This window comes from Oncorhynchus keta, chromosome 18 (assembly GCF_023373465.1).
Source record: "Oncorhynchus keta strain PuntledgeMale-10-30-2019 chromosome 18, Oket_V2, whole genome shotgun sequence".
In the NCBI taxonomy this organism is placed as follows: Eukaryota; Metazoa; Chordata; class Actinopteri; order Salmoniformes; family Salmonidae; genus Oncorhynchus; species Oncorhynchus keta.
In genome coordinates, this window is record NC_068438.1 from 14768764 (window position 1) to 14786947 (window position 18184).

Sequence of the window (18184 nt, forward strand, 5' to 3'; positions counted from 1 at the left end):
TCTTTAAGAGACAGTAAATGCCAAGACTCCATAGTCTCTCCTCCAATGCCACATACAGTATTTGCCTTACCAGGTTCACTAGAAAAGTTCCTCATCTGCCTGCTTTGTGGCACGTTTCCTCCTGGCTTCCTCTCTCTGCTGAACCGTTAAAAACAAGCTTTTTTCTCGCCTGGGTCTGTCTATATGAAACTACAGATGTAGGATCTTAATTTGAGCCAGTTTGCTACATCAGGAAAATACTCCTGCAGCTACAGGCAATGGAAATTATTATGGGAATTATAATTAATGGACATTTTTGTAGGGGTTGATTATTTTTTTGTAAGGGAAAATCAAGTCCGAAATTACAAAATTACAAAATAAACTACATGTCTTACATTTCCTGCTATGCAGGAAAGTTATCCTGCAATAAGGTGATCAAGTTAAGATCCTACACCTGTATGCACAGCCCCTGTAGCTGCAATATATTGTGGAGTGGGCAGAACTGTCTGTTTCTTACTAAGGGAATTGTTACTGCCCATAGTGCACAGCCAAGCTGCGATTGTTTAAGAAAAAGAGAAGTGGGTCTGTTCTGTCGGGTAGCGTAGCGGAGGTGCTATTGGGTGCACCGTACCTTTGTTCTCCTGTGTTTCCCATGTCCTATAGGCAGGCTCCTGTTGAATGATTGGTGTGAAAGGTTTAATGAGCTGCTGAAGACAGGTCTTCACATCTGACCCAGTGCCTTATTAAAACACACTGGATGTATGCGCGAGCAAACGCACACACGCTCATGTACGTACACACACTCAGACACGCAATCACCCCCCCTCTGCACACACATGCACGCACACACACACACACACACGCTCATGTACGTACACACACTCAGACACGCAATCACCCCCCCCTCCGCACACGCACGCACGCACGCACGCACGCACGCACGCACGCACGCACGCACACACACACACACACACACACACACACACACACACACACACACACACACACACACACACACACACACACACACACACACACACACACACACACACACACACACTCATTGGCACTACTTATACTTACTGTTATACTTGTGAGTGAAAAGAGAGGGAGGGGGACAAGAAAGTCCTTATGCCGCAACTGTGTAGAGAAGCAGGAAGGATTCAGGGCAAACAACAGCAAAACATCAACAGCTGAGCTGACTATCTCACATTCCTTTCCTTTTCTGTGTAATCTCCAACTAGGACTGGACAATGACCGCATGCGGGGGAAAAAACACTTCCCATATTCTGAAAAGTGCGCAAGGCTGCATATGAAAATACAAAACAGTACTCATCGCATTACAGTTGCAGTACTCTGTCCCAAACTTTGTGATGGATTACTATGAAAAAAAAACGGAAAATTAATGAAACACACACAACAAAGAGTCGGACGAAAGGTGAGTGCAGTTCGCCGATCTTAATCTTCATTTATCCTAACCCCCTTTTTTCCCTCTGCTATCCCCTGCTTGCTCTCTCCATTCTTTCCATCCTTCTTTGCACTTACCTTTGTCTGTGTCCAGCGTAGTCTGTCTGGCTGAATGCGGGTGTCATGGAGAGGGAGCAAATGTTCTGCCGTTTGGGGAAGGCATTGTCAAAGCCACGGCTATCTATTGTGTCTGTGTGGCTGACTCTCCCTCTCTCCTCTCTCTCTCCCTCCGCTCTCCCAATCCTGGGCCTCTCTCAGCTCTGGAGCGAGGGATTGACAGAGAGAGAAAAGAAGAAGAGAAGCGTGGCGGCGATTTGGCAGCTGCCCGGTGCCCAGCTGCATTGGAAAAATCCTGCCGCCTTTTCCTTTGCGGTGGTTCCCTCCCGGAGTGGTTTGTTTGGGGGACTGGTGTCCTGGGTGGGTGTCTAGCTACGCTCCCCTGCGGCAGAGCTGGCTGCTGGGGCTGTGACTGTGGCTGTACCTCCTGGGGAGCTGAGGAATGGAGGTCTGGTCACAGTGAGTTCTCCCTCTCTCTCTCACATTGTCCCCTATCCCCTTAACCGGTAGCTGAACTGCCAAAACCTCCACCTTATCATATACCTCTTCATTCTGTCTCTCGCTCATCCCCCTTGTCCAGCTCTCCACTGGGTAAAGATAGTTTTGAATTACCTCTTACCTGTCAGTTGTTACTAAGTGCTTTTTAAGTGCATGTTTCCCTTAAATTGAGTGTTAAAATGTAGTGTTAGAGCCGTTCACCTATAGGGGCCGTGGGTCTAAAGAGTGCATGTTTCTGTTTAGTAAATCAGTGAGCATTTTCTGTTTGCTCGGAGAGCAAGGCAAAATTGAGGCCGTTGGTAAACGTATCCACACAACCACCAGTCACACACAAATGCACGATGTGACAGTTTGGATCGTTTATATTGTTTTTGTGCGTCAGGACTTTTACCAAAAGAATACACAACTATGAAGGATAGCTCAACCTTTGGAAGCAAAGCGCACTTCCTCCTATCATTTCCTGACTCTGTCTGTGACTTGATTTTATTGCTGTAGACGTTCATAACTTGAAGGACAGAGCTAAAATACTTAACTGATATATTTACAGAGCCGAAGGTTTTGGTACTGACTCAAATTGTTCTGAATTGAATGACATGTTTCAACAAATAATACATGTTTGTTTTACTGATGAAAAATGTTTTTTTTTAAAGTGAGAGAATTTGATGGTTCAGTTCATTTGGATAGTCTGGTGGCTGTTTGTTCTCGATAAGCTGCTGTTGTTTTTGTTTCTCCATTTTGACTGTGCTTTAAAAAACTGTTTTTAAGTTCTACTCCCACAATAATGAAACTATACTGTGGCATTACAGCTGTCATCTGAAGCTAGTATAATGTCTTTTCAATCTCCTATATTTCAGCTTCAGAAATGTAAAATAGACCATCTAAGCAACTTTGTAACTCACCCTATCGTCTTAGTCAGCAGATTTAAAATGTATTAAATAATTATCAGTATTTTGCCGTGTTCCTCCCCTGTAGTTCAGTATTAGATTTGTTTTTGTCAGGGTGCATACTTGAGCTCTTACCAACTGGTGTTGATATGCAGCAGTCTGAAATTGATTAAACAGTCTTGAATGACAGACAACCAATAGTCTAACACTCAGGTTTGATTTGCTGAAATGACATTCGAGGAGATGCCAGATGTGACGATTTCCTGAAAGGCAACCAACGCGTGCAATTCAAATGGTAATTCTAAATCATTATAGTATAAGTCAAGAAACCTGATCATGGTTTTGCACATAATGGAAGATGAAACAGAGACTATTTCTGGAATCAATCATTAGGATTTATTTTTGATTGTTTTATGTAGATTGGATGTGATTTGTAATCACGATTGCTGAGGCTTCCTAAAAAGAGCAATCTGAACTCTTTGGTTCTGAGGGGACCCCTGTTATATATACTAGTAAAGCACTGGCAAATACATTTTCCATTTCTTTTGTTGAGAAATTGTGTGATTATTTAGCCACAAAAAAAGTGTTTGACGGAAAACGAAAGGAGACTAGAGAGAGACAGGGAGAGAGGGAGAAAGAGAGAGAGAGAAACTTTTGTACTTTACAAATTGAAAAGTACAATTAAATAGACGTATATTTCAAAGTAGTAAATTTAGCATAAAGCAAAAATCTTTACAATGACGTATTCTTTTAACTCGCTAAATTTTGTAGAAAACGCCCTTTTAGAGTTCTATAGTGTATAGTCAGTCAATTGTATACTTTCTTCATTATAGCCTCTGAGATTGTGAGAATACTTTCAACCAATAGATAATATTACATGTTATTTATAAAAGTGGACAGATTCATTCAGTTGCCATATGTTCTTACCTAAAGTGTTAGTGCTCGGCGTGTAGTATGTCTGACTGTCCAGGAGAGGGGGAAAGGAAACATCTTTATTCAGTGAATGAAAATCTCTCCGTTGAACTGCACTTCTGATCGTCCCAGCTCTGAGTCCCAGTACAGCAGACCAGTACCCATTTACACAAAGATTCTCAGCTTAAGAGTGCTGGTCTAGGATCAGCTCCGACCTGTCCATGTCATTTTATTTATTAAATGCTTTTTGAACAAAGGCCCAGATCTGAGAGAGGTCTGGTTGATTTAATGGTAGAGGGGCACTATCATAAAACAACTGTATCTTTGCCCAAGCTGTTTTTTAATGCATTCCGTTAAATAAGTATGAGCAATGTACATGAATGGTGAATGGCATATGTCTGCCTATTATTAAGCCAAGATCATGTAGTAACTAATAGTGAAAATTGCAATTTTGGTGCATGAGCCAGTCATGTTTATTCAAGATCATGATCTAGAATTTATACTTAACACATTCTATTTCTATAATAATGATGCAAGGCTTTTGTAAAGACAAAAGTGGTTTTAGTTTTTAAAGTTGAGATTATTCCATAGGAACTACTTACTGTACTTATGTGTCTTCATTAGAAAATAAGCTTTAAGAAGGAAATGCTTATGGAATTTTTTACTAGAAAATTAGTTAGATTTTTACAATGATTTACTAAAAATAGCATTACATTTTTTGTGATTTGGATTTAAATTGTACTGAAGAATGTTTGATGGAAACTATGTATTTTTTGTATACTATAGTAAATGGTAAATGTAAAATAAACAGAATCAAATCAATATAAATAGCAATATGAGTAGTTTCTAGTTTTACCATAGGCTCCGGGGTTTTCAGAATTGTTAAGCTGAGCTAGTTTTATGTAGAATCTCACTTTGAGTTTTACATTTAAAAAAAATAAGAAATTCACTCTGCAGAATTTACCATTGTTAGAGTGTTTACATGTGTGTTTCTAGAGACACAGAGAAATATGTGTTTGATTACCAGACTTAACTCGGCTCCTTTCAGTTTTCTCCCAACTTTTCAACACATAAATTATTAACGTTAAATAAACCACACATCTTGCAAACGTTCAAAAATCTGTACTTGATCCCAGGCTTTAAATAATAAACACTCTGTCAGCCTGTTGCTTTTCTTCACAGATAATGTAAAGTTTGTGATGATTCAAAAACCCAGTTCAAGTGATAGGTAGTGTTGCATTGGTTCAGCGTTAGAGTAGAGTAGAGCAGGATGAGACTGTATGGCACAAAGAGAGACGGGACGTTGATTTGTTCCCGTTTTGTAAGCCCCCTCATTCCCCCCTGCCCTCTCTCTCTCTCTCCCTCTCTCTCTCTCTCTCTCTCTCTCTCTCTCTCTCTCTCTCTCTCTCTCTCTCTCTCTCTCTCTCTCTCTCTCTCTCTCTCTCTCCCAAGCAGTGTAAACACACAGCTCCAGAGGAATGTTGGACTCTCTGACCTCACAGCAAACACTCTGGTGCAGTTCACTCAGTTCAGCCTGGCCGTGCAGTGCTCCGAGTGCAGCCAGCTCCTCTCCCCTCGCCTAGCCCCTCTCCTCTCTCTCCTCTCCCCTCGCCGCTCCTCTCCTATTTGAGCCAGTGAGAGACAGAGAGAGAGGGAATGAGGGAGAGAGAAACAGAGCGGCCAGATTCCTTCCTGCTCTCTCTCTCTCGCTCTCTCCGTGGCGGGCGAACCCCATTGTGTGCAGTGCCTGGCACACTGCAACCCCCCACCCCCTCCCCAATGCCCTCTTCCCCCCTCTCCCCTTTAACTGTCACTCCTCACAACTGCTCATTACGTCCACACAGAGCCACACACACCACAGTAGCTTGCGGTTCCTGGAAATATGTTATGTGGCACGGAGACTAAGGTAGTGTCCCTGCCTGGGCGATTGGTTGTGCACTGAAAAGCAGCTGTAAAGCATTGAAAAGCAAAGGGTTACTGCCTTAATGGTGTTTGTATTTGCCTGTGATTTGGACCTCTCCCCATAGTGTTAGATTGCATAGCTTATCTTTCTGTGGCGCAGGACAAGCAGAACCTTTAAGCTGCTTCCTGACCATGCAGTCACCACCAGCGAACTGACAGACAAGAGTGGATCAGCTAAAGTTAGATCAAAGCCGACAGCATCTGTCAGTGTGTGTAAAGGCAGTGTAACATGAATGTTTGACCTCCTCTCTCTTTCTGGGCCAGCTAGACTGGGCTCAGTCATGTTTAGAAGATACAGCAAGCCACCCCTACACACATACTGTACATATACACAGACCAATGTGCGCACATGCACGCTCGCACACGTGTGTACACACAGATATATGCATGTATACACACACACACACACACACACACACACACACACACACACACACACACACACACACACACACACACACACACACACACACACACACACACACACACACACACACACACACACAACTGCCGATGCTGGAGGGCGGATATTTAATGTGTCTGGGATGGGTGGGGAAGCTGTCAGGGCAGGGAGCACAGTGAGCCACACATTCATTCCGCTGGGCTACCTCTCATACAATAGACAAATGTGAGGTTTTTCACTGAACCAAAAGTGTTTTCACTGTGGTATCCTTAGGTACTGTCATGGCACGGTGGCTTATCCAGTGCTGTCATTTCATACACCTCCCCATTTCACTGCAGCTTTCATTTTATGAACCTAATTTACCCTGGTATTTCGTTTTATGACACTACAGAGACATATGTTACATTTATAGAATGCCTTTTATGATCCCTAATATCATTACCTCAGGTATGTCTACGTTATGCCGGCACCATATAAATCCTGTTTACAGGGTAGGCCTGCACCCGAAGAACGACTGGATTATCTTTGCTGTTACAAGTGCATCTTTAAATGCTCATCTCTGTCTATGGTTGCTTCCCAAACGGCATCCTATTTTCTTTTTAGTGCACTATATAGGACATAGGGTGCCACTTGGGACGCATCCTCTGTCTATGGAGATGGCTGGGGAAGAGGGTGGGCGCCAAGCAGCTAGCTACAAGACTCGTCTCATTTCTTTAAGCTGAGTAAACGCAGCTCGGGAGTTTGGGAGCCGGAGATACCAGGGAAGAATTTCACCTGAACAAAGAGGCTGGTTGTGTTGGCGCTCCACCAGGGGCTTGATCTCTGTGCGCTGTAATTTAACAGAGAAAAGGACAGTGTTCAGTAGAGGGAGGGATGGAGGGAAGGAGGGAGGGATGGATTCCCAGCTTTTCCCATCATCTGATTTTCTTCTCAAATGATCTATTTCAATAAGCACAGCACAGCAACCCCATCTAAACAGTCATTTCAAGATGTCTGCCAGTTTTAGTTGCTCATAACCATGTGCTGTGTCAACATCAAAATGTATGTAATTATGTTTTTAGATGAAGATTGTTGCTGTCATCGTGAACCTCACTGATCAGAACCCTAACCTTGTTTTATTGTATGGCGTTGAACCTGGTATGGTCCTCTCTGGAGAATCATTTGTTAAAGGGGACAGAGGGGTTACTCTGTCCTCTGCTGGTGGGTGTTGGCTAGTGCAGCAGGTTCATGACCAGAAAGTGGCATTTGGACTGGTGAAAGTCATTTTAGCTTTAAGGTGGCGTTCATATGACAGCGATTCATTTTGATTGTCGTTACAGAGGGAAAATTACGATTGCTGCATTTGTCGTACATTTCCCTTAAGTTGCACTTTTGTTGCATGCTGAGTAAAAGTCAGCTACTTCACAGAAGTATAATAAATTCATACAAATATGACATGGCTGTCATGGCTTTATCATTATAATGATCTGTGGCTATCTTCCTCCGCTATGCGAATGAGAAGCACACCATTTAAAGTATGCCAATGTATATGAATGTGCCTATACTGCATATGTCTATGGGTGTGAATAGGTATGTGTATGTTTGAAGGCTATGCAGGCAGCCAGTGTCCGTAGACTAGGAGGAGGACTGATGGCCAGGCAAAGAGAAGCAGATGGCTGGAAATATAGACTGCTAAATTATTCATCAGGTTTGGAGCCTTGGGATGAATGGGAAGCTAGCTAGAGTGGACGGTTTTATTAGCTAGGAGTTGGTGGAGGACTCAGAGAGAGAGAGAAGTGGTGGGGGAGTGGGTGGGCAGAGAGAAAGAGAGAGATTGAGGTGGGGGGAAGAGATACTGTATACAGTCTAGAATACAAGCTGTTCTGCACTCATAAGCGTTAAGCGTACATAAATTGAACATTATTCCCTGTTGATGCACTTTTCTCTCTGTGCTTATTCTGACCTTGAATTTAAGCATGAAAATAGCATGCTATTCACCCGCTATTCACTCGGCTTGGAGATGTAAGTAATGAAGGTGTGGTGGAGGTGTGTCTACAGATACACCATATTCTGAGCTTGACCCCGATCTTGAATAATTCCACCACCTTTACTTGCAAGGTTGAGCCAACCTGCCGGTTCAAAGTCGAAAAGCATCGACTTATTTTCTCCTATAGAAATAACAGCATTCTCCACACACTTTCATTTATAAATTGATAAGAGCTATCGATAATAGCTAGATCAATTAGTAATCCGCTTGAAGAAGGGAATTGTAAATACACATAGAAATAGTTTTAGATCCTTTTTTTCTTATGATCCCGGAAGACGAATGTGAAACCAGTCACATCGAAGCAAACTGAAAATGATATTAACATGAAATGTATTGTGGCCCCTTTTCCACAGTGAAGTAGGCTATAAATAGCTGTGCCATCATTCAGAATTGTAACTGTGTGCCATCATAATTTGCGTGGATGAAATTTGGAGACCCACGCTATGGGCTTTTGTGGGGCTGAACCTGCTGCGTTTATGTATCCGCTTTAGAACATTTCAATTATATACCCGGGCTTTTCTCCGTTTTATTTTACCATTTGTACCATGTTAAATATTAGTCACTATCGGGAGCCACGGTCAGTAATACCCACATACATTTATAACTGTCACTTAGGTGTTAGTTTTCTTCCATTTGTAGTCTACATTCTGCATCATTCCATTTCATTCCGTTGACCTTTCTTTCCTCTGTCACGCCTGTGGAGTTGTTCCTGAGGGTCACTAACATTACCGGATCATATTAGGTTCATGTTGGGACATGTAGCCTCTATGAATCATTATGGAACTCAGACCACAAGTAGCAGGTTAAACCTGGAGCCTCTGGAGCCTGGCACATTGTTTATGAGGACTGGACCTTTGTCACACAGTTCCATGAACAGTGAGAATTAGGGTAGATTAATAGGACTTTTTTCAACACCTAGTGTACACTTTTTTTCCACCTTTTAATGAAAAACGATACTTTCTAGAAACATTTAACAAGACTAGACCAACAAAAGAGGACATAGACACAACTTTTAACTTTTAAAGTTTGCCAAAATAATCTATAAGATTAGAGTATTTTTAAATCTACCAGTTGGTGCTGAAACGAAGACAAAGATGCATAGATGGCATTCTATCATTGATCCCTATACTCTGAACCGGTTCTCTCTATGTATTCTAGTCTGTTGACATTTAAAGGGATGGCCTAAGATAAATGTACAAAAAAATGCCACGAGAAAATCTGTTGGTCAGTAAGTGGGAGGGTTTTCAGCAGTTTTAATTAAATGTATTCAGTGCGTAAGGGAACCACACCTGCAAAGCTCATTACGCACCTGCGTAAGTTATTAGTCTGAGAAATGCCTGGGAAAGGTGTGCCTAGGAAAGGCGTACATTTCCTGAGTTGGAATCGGCACCTTACTGTTTTGCATGTTGTCTACATTACTGTAAATGGGATGAGCATGATTACACACAGTATTTCAAGAGAGGCTCATTACGTGGTGTTGAAGTAAGATAGCGTTGCACTTTATTCATGATACATTTTTGTTGCATCTGATGCATGACACATTAAGTGTATTATTATTTACCTTTTGGGCCCAATTCAGACTCCTTTCCTATGCATGGATTTCCTACACACTTCTAAATGATTGGTATTCAGACTTACCTTATGCAGGTGCATAACAGGCTTTCCATGCATGGTTCACTTGTGAGCACTGAATACGTTTAATTCAACTGCTGAAAGCCCTCCCACTGAAAGCCCTCCCAACTGCTGAAAGCCCTCAAACTTGAGTTTTCATTCAATGGGGTTTTTATTACATTTATCTTAAATCCATCCATTTCAATTTGGTGTACCTTTAATTAGAGTCAATCGAATATATGGAGAGAACAGTCCAGAATATTAGGGATCAATTGAAGGTGCTACATAGGATTTATTTTTATTTTTGCTTTGTAATTTCAGAAAATGTTCATTTTATATCTGGTGCTAATAGTGGAATGATAGATTTCACAGTATTACTTACGTGCCAGGGTTGTGGTTTCGCTGTGATATTCATTCGCGTATGGATTTCTTTCGCCGGAGCAGCATCTGTCTAGTGGAAATCATTCATTTCCTGATTGCAAAAATTCTACACTGTTTGCTCAATTTCAGTTTAGTGTAGAGAATCATTGTATCATCTAAATCTCTGTGAAATATATTTTCAATAACAGAAAATATAGATTTTACAGCTGTTTGAAGCTGGTGGACCAAAACCAAAAGTAACTTTCATTTTTTGTCCACCAGCTTTAAATAGCTGTAAAAATGATATTTGTTCTTATTGAAAATATTTTTCGCCCCAAATGAATAGTGGGTGAATAGCATCCTATTCTCATGCTTAAATTCAAGGTCATAATATGCTTAGAGAGAAAAGTACATAGAAAGGGAATACATTCCATTTGCGTTCACTTAACTCGGGTCGGCATGACTTTACAGTGACTTCAGAAAGTATTCACACCCCTTAACTTTTTCCACATTTTGTTGTGTTACAGCCTCACTGATCTGCACACAATACCCCATAATGTGAAAGTGGAATTTTGTTTGTAGACATTTTTTGAAATTAATAAAAAATGTAAAGCCGAACTTTCTTCAGTCAATACGTATTCAACTCCTTTGTTATGGCACGCCAAAATAAGTTCAGGAGTAAAAATGTGCTTAACAAATCGTATTTTTTCAATTTTACCTTTATTTAACTAGGAAAGTCAGTTAAAGAACAAATTCTTATTTACGATGACTGCCTACTGGGGAACACTGGGTTAACGGCCTTGTTCAGGGGCAGAACGACAGATTTTTTACCTTGTCAGCTCTGGGATTCAGTCCAGCAACCTTTCGGTTACTGGCCCAATGCTCTAACCACTAGGTTACCTGCCACCGCCACACATAATAAGTTGCAAGGATTCATTCCATGTTCAATAATAGTGGTCAATACACCCAGTCCTTACAATGATAGACATCCTTCCTAACTCAGTTGCTGGAGAGGAAGGAAACTGCTCAGGGATTTCACCATTTTCAATTTATTTAACCAGGAAAGTCAGTTAAGAACAAATTCTTATTTTCAATGACAGCCTAGGAACAGTGGGTTAACTGCCTGTTCAGGGGCAGAACAACAGATTTGTACCTTGTCAGCTCGGGGGTTTGAACTTGCAACCTTCCGGTTACAAGTCCAATGCTCTAACCACTAGGCTACCCTAGTGAGGCCAATGATGATTTTAAAACAGTTACAGAGTTTAATGGTATGAGAAATCATTGTAGTTACTCCACAATACTAACCTAAATGACAGACTGAAACGAAAGATGCCTGTACAGAATAAAATATTGAAAAACATGCATCTTGTTTGCAACAAGGCGCTTAAGTAATACTGCAAAAATGTGGAAAATAAATGAACTTTTTGTCTTGAATACAAAGTGTTATGTTTGGGAAGAAATTGAATACAGATATAAGCAAAGGCAAAATCAGAGTTTGATTGAGAAGTTTTAAAATAATAATGGTTCAATATTGTACATGCGTCGAATAGTGTAGACTTCACTGTGAAATGCTTGCTTATGAGCCCTTTCCAGCGATGCAGAGTAAAAAAAAATAAGAAGAAAATAAAAATAGTAACACAAGAGGAATAAAATACACAATAATGGACACTCACACACACTAACATAGACAAATAGACACACACACACACACACACACACACTCATTCACTCTTTCACTCACTTACTCACTTACTCACTCCTCTGTGGAAGAAATAGACCAGAGAGGAAGCTTCGACCCTTCACCGAGCAAGGGCTGTCTGGTGTCATGGCAACCAGTGTGGATTACCCCACCCTCCATCAGGAAGAGAGAGAGCGTGAGAGAGAGATAGATGGTGGGTTTGGGGTACAGGTATGTCTGTATTAGCCTATATCTTTTTATAGATCAAATATATCTATTTTTGTACCCCCTTTTCTCCCCAATTTTGGAAGTTACAGTCTTGTGCAACTCCCGTATGGACTTGGGAGAGGCGAAGGTCAAGAGCCATGCATCCTCCGAAACACGAACCCGCCAAGTCACATTGCTTCTTGACACACTGCTCGCTTAACCCGGAAGCAGCGTGCATGCACCTGGCCCGCCACAGGAGTCGCAAGAGCGCAATGGGACAAGGATATCCCAGCCAGCCAAACCCTAACCTAACGCTGGGCCAATTGTGCACGACACAGCCTGGGATCGAACCAGAGTCTGTAGTGACACCTCTAGCACTGCAATGCAGTGCCTTAGACCACTGTGTCACTCCGGAAGCCCTGGATCAAATATATTTTAGAATGTAAATACATCTAGTAGGATATTGTAAAGGATCTGATGAATCTGAAAACTGTAGCAGAGGGAGCGGAATGGAAGGTACCAACTTGAAGATAGCTACAGGCTAGCCATAACTTTCTGTCTTTGTGCTCTGGGTGGGTATCCTGTAAAGGAAATGATGATAGATAGACTGAATAGATGGAATAGAGCAGGGGTGTGGAACAAATTTCTCACCGCGGGCCGGGCCGCCTTCAGTCTTCAATTAGGTCCGGAGGGCCCCACTGAAAATGTGTTATATTTCCCTGCCGTCAACGTTTGCAAAAAATAGTCCTCTGTACATCGTTTTTTTTGGTGAATGTTTGATGCTCCCTGACTGACTAGCTTTCATTTCAGTGATTATTAGTGAGTTGGACAAAGTCAAGAAACTATGAATTTCTACTCAGTTTTCATTTGGTTTAAGTCATTAAAAAAATATATTGAGTTTGTTTTCCACCCCCAAAATATTATATACAGTACAGTATATATACTTTTTAAATCAAACCAGCCTTGGGCTGGATTGCACCCCGTCGCTATCTTTGACACTCCTGTGATAGAGTGATAGACAGGGGGGGGGGATCTTTAATAGAAGAGATGCTGAGGAGAAACAGGGGTGGAAGGTTGGCTAGAGGTTGAGAAAGGCAGGCGGACGACAGACAGAGCGACAAAGAGAAAGGAGGGAGAACGAAATGGAACGATACGAGGAGCCGGGAACGAGGAAAGGCAATGAAGATACGACAAGAGGGAGGGAGGGTGGTCTGGAATGGCGAAAGAGAGGCAGAGAGGAGGGTGGGACATTGGGTTATTTGAGGACACACAAAAAGGCTTCTCTCATACTGACATCTCTCAAAGCACCCTTGATGACTGCAGTACACCCCGGCATCAGCCTGGAGCCATCCTAGCCCTCAGTCCGTCAGTCCACACCACCCACAACATGGGACAGGGGTTGTGTCTGAAATGGAACCCTATTCCCTAGCCTATATACTACAGCATACTTATTTTAGGGCTCTGGTCAAAAGCACTGCAATATAGGGAATAGGATGTCGTTCAGGATACACTTAGGTTGACAACCTGTGATACCAGTGGGAACCTACAAAACACACATTCACAGTTAAAATGTTCCTGAAATACTCATTCCTTTCCCCCTTTCCCTGTTTACCCTACAGTCAGAATAGCATCATTACCTGCCCATTTTCTATTACCTTACATCTTACACCAACGGCTGTGTCTTCTACACCAGACAGAGGAGCGCTCTACCGTCAGTCAATCCGTGTCTGAGTCATGACCAGGGCGCACATAATTACACAACACCGCTATAGACGTTAACTCAAAGTACATGGCATTAACTGCTCCTTTGATTACCTGTGTTACCAGGTAGGATGGGAGGGAACACGCAAAGGCTGCCAGTAAAGCAGAGAGGCTGTCTAGGTCGGAGACTAGCGGTGTAGTGCCTGGCTATTGGCTAATGGGCACCCAGAAGGAGGCTCACTGTAATAGCTCTCTGGTTACACCACCGCTACTTGGAATGCAAGGTCATAATTAAGACCTTTTATTACAAAAGGCTTTAAAATTAGAACAGAATCCACTCCAATAAAAGGAACCGCCGGCTAATTTGGAGAGAGAGTTTTTTTTCCCTGTGTTTTTTGAATCGGTGCCCAGAATAGACCACTCGTCTTGAGAAATGCAAAGGGAAAAAAACGTTCAAAATGAGAATTTCCCCTTTGAAAGATTCCCAGATTTTCCAGGCATTATGCGACATGCCAGGAATGAGCGGAATTGCATTTTTATTTGGGTTGTAATTGTTACAATAAAAATAATGCCCGTAAAACAATACTTGTTTCCACTCTATTCTACATCATGGCTGCCTAATGTAGTCGAGAATCTAGTGTGTCATGCAACAATCATTTACAACAATGATTATTGTTCACTCTCAGTCAATGTGAAGATCATATTTTAAACCAGCATCTGTTTTTCCCTCTATTGAAATGAGTGTGCTGTGTAATCCACCATCTCTCTGCATGTGATTCAGCAGTTCTGTACATAGACTGGTACTAGTGAAGCATCAGATACTGCTCATCTATCTTAGATCCTTCATGCCATATACAGCACACTGAGTATACCAAATAATTAGGAACACCTTCCTAATATTGAGTTACACCCCCTTTTGCCCTCAGAACAGCCTCAATATGTCGGGGGATGGACTTCTACAAGGTGTTGACTCCAATGCTTCCCACAGTTGTGTCAGGTTGTCTGGATGTCCTTTGGGTGGTGGACCATTCTTGATACACACGTGAAACTGTTGACCTTGAAAAACCCAGCAGTGTTGCAGTTCTTGACACAAACCTTTGCGCCTGGCACCTACTACCATACCCCGTTCAAAGGCACTTAAATCTTTTGTCTTGCCCATTCCCTCTCTGAATGGCAAACATACACAATCCATGTCTCAATTGTCTCAAGGCTTGAAAATCCTTCTTGAACCTGTCTCCTCCCCCTCATCTATACAGATTGAAGTGGATTTAACAAATGACATCAATAAGGGATCATAGCTTTCACCTGGATTCACCTGGTCAGTCTATGTCATGAAAAGAGCAGGTGTTCCTAATGTTTTATATACTCAGTGTATGTCAACATGGTGGCATGATGATAAGATATTGGAGTTTTTCATGTTTTTCAGGAACCAGAGACAGTATCCATAGAAGCCAATGAGTGGAAGAGAGCAGCCTCACATGATGATTTGCACCACTTCTGGACTGTGAGTAGAGTATTCTCAGCTGGGTCGTTCCACGAAAAGAGGGCCTTTTGCATCCCTTAGATATTTTAAGTAGAAATTCTGCACCAATATTGAATTTAAAAGCCTGCTATATTAAGTGCCCTGGAGAATTCAATTAATCTGATTTAAAAAGATATATAATTAAAGAATTCTGCACTTTACATTAACATAAGCCACATAACCCCACAATTTCTTAATGTTTTCACCATCATTGTAAGACCCTGTTTTTTTGTTGCTTTGACAAAGTCATTTCAGAAGAGTATTATTGAGTTTGTGATTAGTGATTCATTTACATCTGTCCTTCATTTAAAGGTCAACCCTGTTAGTGAACTGAACTCTCTTTTTAATATGTTGAAACTATTCCTTAAAAAAGTGTATTTTTCAAAAGAAACATTCTAATAGTCAAATCATAGTATGAAAGCAGGTGAGCTGGTTCTACTCTTTTTGACCATTATCTGGTGTTTTGTGATGGAAAACTGAGCGGGTCGAGCAGAGCACATCAACCCTGTCAACAGCTTTTGTGGCTGAATGGAATCAAGTCCCTGCAGCAATGTTCTAACATCTAGTGGAAAGCCTTCTCAGAAGAGTGGAGGCTGTAAAGGGGGGACCAACTCCATATTAATGCCCATGATTTTGGAATGAGATGTTGGACAACCAGGTGTCCACATACTTTTGGTCATGTAGTGTATGTTCATTAAAATACCAAACCACAAGTACAATATAATGGTAGTTCTCATCACATGGATGTTATTTGTGAGCGATAGCAAAATCCCTGTACCAACACACATAATACTTACCCCAGCAGAGTCTGCCTGCTGCCCATGACAGCAGCAAATGGACCACTCCTATACCTTTCATTTTTATCATTTCAAATGCCGTATGTTTATTGTTTTTGGCACACAAAAAAAACTGCCTCAAATACATGTTGTCTACAACACTTGCAACCACAGACATCCATTACAATTCTTTGTAAATTAACAATGAAATTAGCAGATGAAAGCTTGAAAGGATTTGACTGAGTGAGCGTGGCAAACAATCCCAGGCATTAACCTGGTGCAGAGGAGGAGGAGTCATTGCAAGGTTAAAGCCCAGCAGCACGTCGTGGAAAGAGAGAGAAGTAGGATAAGGTCCCTATGCCAGGAATACATTTTGAGGACAGCAGAAAAGACCAAGTTCCTCTAGCCAATTGCTTTGGGGTTACAGAGATAATGCTGAAAGCTTTAAGCTGAGGGTTTTTCAGTCTGGGGCCTGGAGCCACTGTCTACTGCAGCTCATGGCTACCGCAGCTGCTAGAAATAGAGAGACAGAGAGAGAGAGCGTGAGAGAGAGCGTGAGAGTGAGAGACGGAATCTTGGATGTTGTCCCTGATCCAAGCCAGGATGGGCGACGTGGGGTGTAGGGTACGTCAGACCAGCCTGGCATACGCTGTCTGTACCCGACAACACACCACGAGAGCCGATGTGGGGTTTGGGGGTGGGGGCAGGGTGTTTCGAAGAGGAAGGGGTTGGGTATGCGCGTGTGTGTGTTTGTGTGCAGCAATGCCATGCCCTCCCCAGCTCTGCTGGCTCCAGAAGGTTTGCCGTGCCCAACGCCGAGGGAGCTGCCAGTGCTGAGCTGTCTGGCACTTCTCTCCTCTGCAGGGCATTGATTAAGTGACACAAAACAGCACAGCACAGCGCTACTGCCTCACCTGCCATTAGCTGAGCCAGTGCCTGCCAATACCCACACATGAGTCAGGGAATATTGACGTGGTTCGAGACAGACTATCAGCCAATAGGAGCTGTCTGTGTTTTGTGGCAGAGAGTGAAAGAGGGTGGGAGAGAGAAAGAGACAGAAAAAGAGAGAGGGGGGAGTGGGGGGAGAAAGAGAGTGAGGGAATGAGAGAGAGAGAGAGAGAGAGAGAGAGAGAGAGAGAGAGAAGGGAGAGAATCAAAAGAGAGAGGAAGAGAGAAAGGGATTGAGAGAGAGCCTTTGAAATTGTGACAGAAATGAGCTGGTTACAGGGAGACATGGCTCTGCGGTTGTTTGGAGATTAAATGTATGATGGCACGTTTGAATATTTGAATATTTTTGAGAGGCTTTAATGAACCTGTCAAAGTGAAAAAAATGGTTATTGAAACCTAATAATGAGAGAAGTTAAGCACCAAATGCTTCATGCATAACTGTTGTGAATAGTTATGGCTGATATGACGGTGAACCTCTACAAAGCAGCGATATCTAGGCTGCAACAATAGATCATTAAACAAAGAAAAAACAACTATGATTAGAGCTTGTCGTCTTATTGGGGTTAACATACAACACTACTGAAACAGAGCAGTTCTGAGCATGTTTCAGATCAATGATTTAACTATGGGAACAGCTGTTGATTTGCCACCAGCGCATTTCCGTGTGTGTGTGTGTGTGTGTGTGTGTGTGTGTGTGTGTGTGTGTGTGTGTGTGTGTGTGTGTGTGTGTGTGTGTGTGTGTGTGTGTGTGTGTGTGTGTGTGTGTGTGTGCGTGCGCGTGCGTGTGCGTGTGCGTGTGCGTGTGTGTGTGTGTGTGTGTGTGTGCGTGCGTGCGTGCGTGCGTGCGTGCGTGCGTGCGTGCGTGTGTGTGTGTGTGTGTGTGTGTGTGTGTGTGTTCAAGCGCCTGCCTGTGTGAGGGCTGTCAGAGGATCTGATAATCTGTCATTAACCAGTAAGAGCTGGTGGTCTTCCATTGCCTCTTAAAACAAGATTGTCTGCATTTTTGTTTTTGACAGCGGATGCGGTTGTCATTTCTACTCTAAATTCTCATTCCCAATACAGTCATTGTTTTATTGGTTTATGTGGCAAACAACTTGGTATGCTGTGGTCAGGGGAACACTATTAATTCAGCTAATAATGGCATAGCTGCTGCTACTTATTATCCATGCATAGTCACTTTACCTCTACCTACA

General features: G+C 42.4%; 2 long non-coding RNA genes across 5 annotated transcripts in view; one reads left to right on the forward strand and one right to left on the reverse strand.

The window, feature by feature from the left end:
• The first annotated feature begins 799 nt into the window (after positions 1-799).
• Positions 800-18184, forward strand: part of LOC127908643 (uncharacterized) — a 26549-nt gene continuing 9164 nt past the window's right edge. Inside the window, exons 1-2 of the long non-coding RNA XR_008067870.1 lie at positions 800-1962; positions 15172-15249. This is a non-coding gene — a long non-coding RNA (uncharacterized LOC127908643). The remainder of the gene's footprint in view (positions 1963-15171; positions 15250-18184) is intronic.
• The window catches only part of LOC127908645 (uncharacterized), a 6220-nt gene continuing 4829 nt past the window's right edge, over positions 16794-18184 (reverse strand). For all 4 annotated transcript variants that reach the window (XR_008067873.1, XR_008067874.1, XR_008067871.1 and 1 more), the window contains exon 3: positions 16794-18173. This is a non-coding gene — a long non-coding RNA (uncharacterized LOC127908645). The remainder of the gene's footprint in view (positions 18174-18184) is intronic.